Genomic DNA, 7107 nt, shown 5'->3' with positions numbered 1-7107 from the left:
ACGTCACCAATGTCCAGGTCGGTGATTGGAGCTTGGGCAGTTACTGCAGGAGCGGCGATGTCGCGGCGAAGGATTGGCGAGAGATTGCAGAGGGGTATGATCGGGACCCAGGAGTGGCGCGAGTTCGGGGCTCAGAAGATGCGCAGGCCGAGGGGCAGCAACGATCAGCCCACACTGCGATTTGTGCAGCAGAACTGGTCTCCAGTCGGCTTGGTTAATCCTTGCCACTGGACCAAGAGCGAGCTCTGTCAAGACCTAGCAACGGCCACCACACGTTAAAAAAAATTCCACGTACAGGCAACGTCCAAATTTCAAGGTTTAGTTCGGACCTGGAATTTTAGGTGCTTCATTGAAACACCTGTGAACTTTTTGACGTGGAAGCAAGTCATCCTGGATAAGAGGGACTGCCAATGATGATGGATGATGATGGTGGTGGGCATGGCCACATGGCTGTGTGGGCTTCTTGCCCTCCGTTTGTGATGAAAGTCTGCTCATTCCAGGGTCCGGCAGGAATGCTGGAGGGTACTGGCCTCTCGTTCCTGGTGTTGGCCCTGGTGACCGGGGGTGTATGGCCGATCTGGGGCACGTTGCCAGTATTGGTGGCTGTGCTGCCCAATGATCGCTGTCCCTGTCCCTGCAGTGGGTCTGTACACACTGTATGTGTATAAGCCCTTCCTGGGGCATCACATTCGTCCCAAAAGTCCAGGCAACATGGTCAGGTAGCCCGCTGGACCTGGGGGTCTCCCACTGGTGGATTCCTCTGGCATAAACATTGTCCCTGTTGAACCCAGTGTCCTTTAACAGTATATTTCTTGTATACATGACAGATTGGCTTCTGTCATACCTAGTCCAATCTACACTGCTTTCTCTCTTTATATTGTCACTTAGAGCATTACCATCAATTTCTTGTATCTTGGTCTCTCCATACATGATTGTATTTGTCATTTTTAAATTTCTGTCATCATCATTAAGCGTTACAAACTTGTTCTCAACATCACTTACAGAAGCATTCATTACATTTTCTCATCAGTTACTCCGGCATCACAATTCAACGTTACATTAGGGGTTGAGCATCATCGTCTTCATCTATGTCGGAGCCCAGGTGATCAGACAATTCTTCAGCGACGTGCTGAGTAAAGATTTTTCTGTACATTCTCTGAAGGTGCCCTTTCGCATTGCAGCTTTTGCATCTATAGTCTTTGTAGCGGCACTGCTGGGACCTGTGGATTCCTCCACAGCGCCAGCATGGGGCTGGCGATTTGCCCCATGTGGTGGACTCAGGGTTGTGGGACTCAGGGCAGCATTTCTGCCTTTAGAAGTAGCCATTCAGTTCACTGCATTCGTTAGTTTAGAGTTCTGGGTGTGGGTCATTATTCGCTTGGAGTCGCCGACTGAAATCTCGTAGGCCCGGCTCAATTTAATTGCATTCTACTTGGTGACTGCGATGTCCGCAGAAAGCAGTGTGTGGAGGAGGCCCTTGTGGCCGATTCCGATAACAAATATGTCCCATCGTGCTTCGTTAAGGTGGTCGCCAAAATCACATGGTGATCTTCTTAAATCTGCAGCATACTTACAATTTCTTGGCCTTAAGGTCGCCAGTGAGTGTAGAACCGGTGCCTGGCTGTGAGGATGCTGTTTTTGGGTTTTAGTTACTGCTGTATTAAGGTGACAAGTTCCCCATAGCTCTTAGTTGTTGTCTTCGCTGGGGCTAGCAAGTCCCTGACAAGGCCATGGATAGTGGGCCCACAACTACTAAGCAGGACGGCCCTGCACTTGTGCGGCAGTGTAGCCGGTGTGTCCCCATCCAGGTCGTTGGCTATGAAGAAGTGTTCTAACCTTTCCATGAAGGTGTCCATATCTTCCCCATCGGTGAATAGTTGAAAGTTGATGAAATTCGAAATGATGTGCGTGAAGTTCATGACCTCTTCGCCAGTTATTGTGTAGGTAGGTATTCTGTTAATGACTCCACGATGCAGGGGTATGATACTTAATGTGAAGACTGTAGTTCTTTATTGCAGCACCTAGAGTGATGACACCAAGAGGTGATCTCCCCTTTATACAGTGTTTCCTGCAGTGTGCAGGTGACTCTTAGGTCTCCAGCAGCAGCCTCTGGTGTACAGGTAAGGTGTGTACAGGGTGAAGGTACATTCAGTGTTACAGTACATCATAACATTACATCATAACATTGTAGGCGTACATGCATAGCAGACTGTTTGCTGGCAAATATATTTGCAGCAGCTTCCCAGGTGGACTGGTGATAAGGATTTGGTGCTTTCACCGCTGCAGCCTGCGTTTGATTTCCGGTCAGAGAACAGTGTATTTTTGGCTCTTTACAGTGGTACTCCTGAACAGATTTACAGCTCAACACACTGCTGCTGCTCCAACCATCAGCAGCGCATTATTTGTTGCAGTTATACAACATTCACTTTCTGCCTGCTGTTTTAAAGTCAGGAGTCAATGACTAGACCTCTCTCAACAACTGAAACTAGAATTGCTGATTGACACTGTAAATGTTGACAGTCATGTCCATCATTAGTCTTCAATGTACCTTTTTGCACCATATCAACCTTGCTTATCACAGCACGGCTTCAGTCAATGCACTTCCAGTATGGAAAATTCAACATTTTAAACTTAGCAACGTGTGCAAGATTGGAATCAGATTATGCCTAGCCTATGGGCACTGATAACGTATTCTGAGCATTAAGATTTTCATTATCATTATATATTACATTCGCACAATCTGAACTCCGAAAAGTGTTTGGAACCATTGCCCCGAAATGAGGACTGAGTGGGCGGGGCAATTCCTCCCGGGGTTAGCTTGTCCTTCAAAAAGCTGTGAGAAAATTTTTCTTCATTTGCTGTCGGGCCGAAAAAGCTCAGTTGGGAGAACGTTAGACTGTAGATTTCAACGTCCCGGGTTTCAGCAATTGTTGGTTATTTTGTGTTCCCTTAATTTTATGGGAGAAGATAGTTTTATATCTGGACAGTGCTTGAGAGATGGGCTGCTCAGCGCTTGCATGATAATAATTTCTACAATGAATTGTTGGATTCATGCGCTGTTTTTCTGTTACTTCTTATTTACACCCTGCCCAGTTTTATATATGAACAGTGAACAATGTTTAAGCGATATCATGTGTTCAATGTTTTTTGCAGTAACTCGGTCACCCAGTGTGAGCCGGAAACACAACCCCCTCAGGTTGGGCTGGCACCGACCTTCAACACACTTTGTGACTGGTTAGCTCAGTTGGTACTAATAACGCCGATATCCCCTTACGCGTTCAAATATTTCTCATAATTTTTTCAGTTCTTCCTAACATTTAAAATCCAATCTTTCAAAAGAAACAAATCCACACAGAATCCCAAGGGTTGGGAATTATTTGGAATAACATCCATTTCTTGTTTGCCGCTGGGGCGGAGAGGCAAACCTTCTGTTTATTTGTGTTGCTGGGATGCTGATAAAAGGTGAAGCAGCGGCCTGGTCCCGTAAATAGTCATAAGCAGGAATAGACAGACAGAACAGCTCTGTCCCCGAGACGGGCAAACCAAATCAAATGTTTACCGGCTCCAAGAGTGAAAAATCCAGTGAAAAGGACAGAATGAAATAGATTTCAGTAGATGCCGAGCCGCACTGTGACCGCTCCTGAACAACGTCCAGCTCACCACACTGCTGCTGCCCCTAACATCAGCAGCGCATCATTCGTTGCAGCTATATAAAATACTTCCCCCACTATTGTTTTAAGTTCAACAGTAAACAAATCGACCTCTCTCAACATTGCTGATTGACACTGTAAGTTTTGCCAACATTTAACTGCAGTGTGAGAACAATCACAATTTCATTAGTCTTCTATGTACGTTCTGGTGCTGGATCACCTTAACCAACCTCGCTCATTACAGCACGGCTGTCAGGCAATTCCTTGCCAGTGTGGACATATGCATCATTTTGAACTTAGCATCGTGTACAAGATTGTAATCTGAGAGTGCCTGCGCCATAGGCAATGATAACTTAACCTGAGCATAGAGATTTTCATTATCATTTTACTTTAGATGAACACAACCTGAGCTCTGAGATTTGTTTGGGACAAATTGCCCCGAAGTGAGGATTGAGTGGGCAGTGCAATTCATCCAGGGGTTAGGTTTTCTTTCAGAAATGTGTGAGAAAGTTTTCGTACGGTTGCTGTCGAGTGGAAATAGCTCTTTTGGAGAGCGTTAGATTTCAAAGTCCATGGTTCAATTCTGGGTTTCGGCAATTTCTCATAATTTTGTGTTCCCTTCATTTTAAAGGGAGAGGCTGGATTTATATCCGAACAGTGCTCATCTCTGTTTTAAATGGGCGGCCCCTTATTCTACGATCATGCTTTCTAGTTCTCGTCTCTCCCATCAGTGTAAAGATCCTCTATGCATTCACTTTGTCAAGCCCCCTCATAATCTTATACTTTTCAATAAGATCACCTCTCATTTTTCTGAATTCCAAAAAGTAGAGGCCCAGCCAGCTGAACCTTTCCTCATACGTCAACCCCCTCATCCCCGGAATCAACCCAGTGAAGTTTCTCTGAACTGCCTCCAAAGCAAGTATATCCTTTCATTAATATGGAAACCAAAACTGCACGCAATATTCCTGGTGTGGCCTCACCAATAACTTGTATAGCTGGAGCAAGACTTCCTGCTTTTATACTCCATCCCCTTTGCAATAAATGCCAATATTCCATTGGCCTTCCTGATCAGTTGCTGTACCTGCATACTATCCTTTTGTGTTTCATGCAAGTACTCTCAGTTCCCGCTGTACTGCAGCACTTTGCAATCATTCCCCATTTAAACAATAACTTGCTCTTTAAATTTTCTGCAAAAGTGTATGATCTCACACTTTCAAACATGATACTCTATCTGCTACATTTTTGCCGACTCACTTAGCCTGCCTTTGTCCTTTTGCAGATTTTTTGTGTCCTCCTCGCAAATTGCTTTTCCTCCCATCTTTATATCGTCAGCAAACTTGGCTACGTTACACTCAGGCCATTCTTCCCCGTCGTTAATATAGATAGGAAATAGTTGGGGTCCGAGCACTCATCTCTGCGGCACCACACAGGTTACTGGTTGTCAACCAGCGAATTAACCATGTATCCCGACTATCTGTTCTCTGTTAGTTAGCCAATCCTCTAGCCATGCTAATATAATACCCACAACCCCGTGAGCTTTTTACTTGTGCAGTAACCTTTTATGTGGCAACTTATGGAAGTGCAAATATATCACAGCCACTGGTTCCTTCCTTTCCCACCTTGTTCTTTACATTCTCAAAGAATTCCAGCACATTTGTCAAACATAATTTCCCCTTCATAAATCCGTGCTGTCTCTGCCTGACCAATTTATGCTTTTCCAAATGTCATGTTACTGCTTCCACACCTGGAATGCTGTGTCTGTTTAAAAGAGAAGGATGTCAGTTCCGGTTCAAAATCTGTCCCTTCGAAACGGGTTTCTTTATACTTCCGGATCATCCTGTGTATTTTTAAAGGGAGCGCGATTTCAGTTGTGATTACCGAATTGTTAAGCTGTTGTGTTCCAAGTGCCTGTGCTGACTCTCAGAAACCGATCTAATGAGTCCCCTTCTCCATAGTCCTGCTAAAGTTTTCCCTTTGATGAATATGTTATTAATTTGCGACATTACAGAACAAAGAGCTGCATTCTTGTCTGTAAAAGCTGAATTTGGCAATGAGGTTAAATGTGATTGACAAAAACAACAGAGGGCTCAAATGTTTAACACAATAACGACGAGGGTGGGAGAATACTGGATCAGCAGTCCATTGCCTGAACCTCTCGGCCACCTCGTCTCCTATTTACAGCAACGTCAGACATCCATCCCCTAATTTTTGCATCCAAACAGAAATAATGAGCAAGGAAGTGTATTTCACCGCCTATTCTGCCCGTGCAACCAGATCTAAAGTGATGGAAATGAGCCATAATCTTCTTAAAGCAACCAGCCTTCCTTTACTTCAGGTGAGTGACTGTACGAGATGGTTGGTTTTGAGGCAGAATCAAGACAAAGAATATAAAATTTCACGCTGCGAGTTAGTTGACCGCGGTAGAACTCAAACCTGCAATCTTCTGATAACATCTTGGTTACAACCGATGTCAGACGCCTTATCCATTAGGCCACGTGGCCGCTGCCACCGGCACAACATTGTTGTTTTTTAAATTGAGAGCAAATTTGGGACAAGGGTTATATCAAGGAGTGGATGTAGGAAAACATGGGCATATTTTGTGTAATGAATAGATGCGCTGCGATATGGATGTGCACGGACAGAGGCAACGTCAATGTACCTTGAAAGACAGCAGTTTAACAATTAGGTCATCGCAGCTGAAAGCTCACTCCTTTTAAAACTATACAGAATGATCCGGACTATGAGAAAATACGTCATAAAGGGGCAAATTTTGAACCAGAACTGACAACCATCCAGTTTAAGCAGACATCGAATGATCCTGAACAGCAAGCAAATCCCTATTACAAAGGGATGACCCTTGACTGACAGCAGTTCACTTTTAAAAGAATTAAATGGGAATTCTGTCATTCTTGAAGGCAATTGTGCTGAGCCTGAGTGAGAGTGGGGCTCAGAACCACGCGGGGCTGGGACGGTTTTAATGCCACAGATGATAGACAGGCAGGAAGCAGGGAGGGAAGTAAAACCAACCCAGAAAAAAAGACAATTTAATAGATATATATATTTATCATAATAAGAAAATAAATAATTTCAAAATTTTATTGCAAAAAAGTGAATTTGATTTGATTTAAATAAATAAATAATTGTTTTATAATCTATATATTTTTGATTGAACGAAGGCTGTGTGACTGGATGAATTCCACTGGAAATCAGGTGGTGCAGTCAGAAATACCCAAGCACAGTAAACCCATAGTGGAAGACAAGCCACGATGGAAAATGTGGGCAACAAAGGCGATCTTTTAAAGTCGCGAGTGCCTTTCTGCTGGATCTGACAGCAGCTGCGTGTGTTGTGAAAGAGGTCAAATGTAATAGAGCCCAGTGCAGGCAGAACAGAAAAGGCACATTATTGTGAAAGTTAAAAAATAGGGAATGTTTATAATTATATATATATATATAAACA

The sequence above is a fragment of the Pristiophorus japonicus genome, unplaced genomic scaffold (assembly GCF_044704955.1).
Source record: "Pristiophorus japonicus isolate sPriJap1 unplaced genomic scaffold, sPriJap1.hap1 HAP1_SCAFFOLD_529, whole genome shotgun sequence".
NCBI classification, from domain to species: domain Eukaryota; kingdom Metazoa; phylum Chordata; class Chondrichthyes; family Pristiophoridae; genus Pristiophorus; species Pristiophorus japonicus.
The sequence above is the reverse complement of the archived record's forward strand: the minus strand, read 5'-3'. Positions refer to the sequence as shown.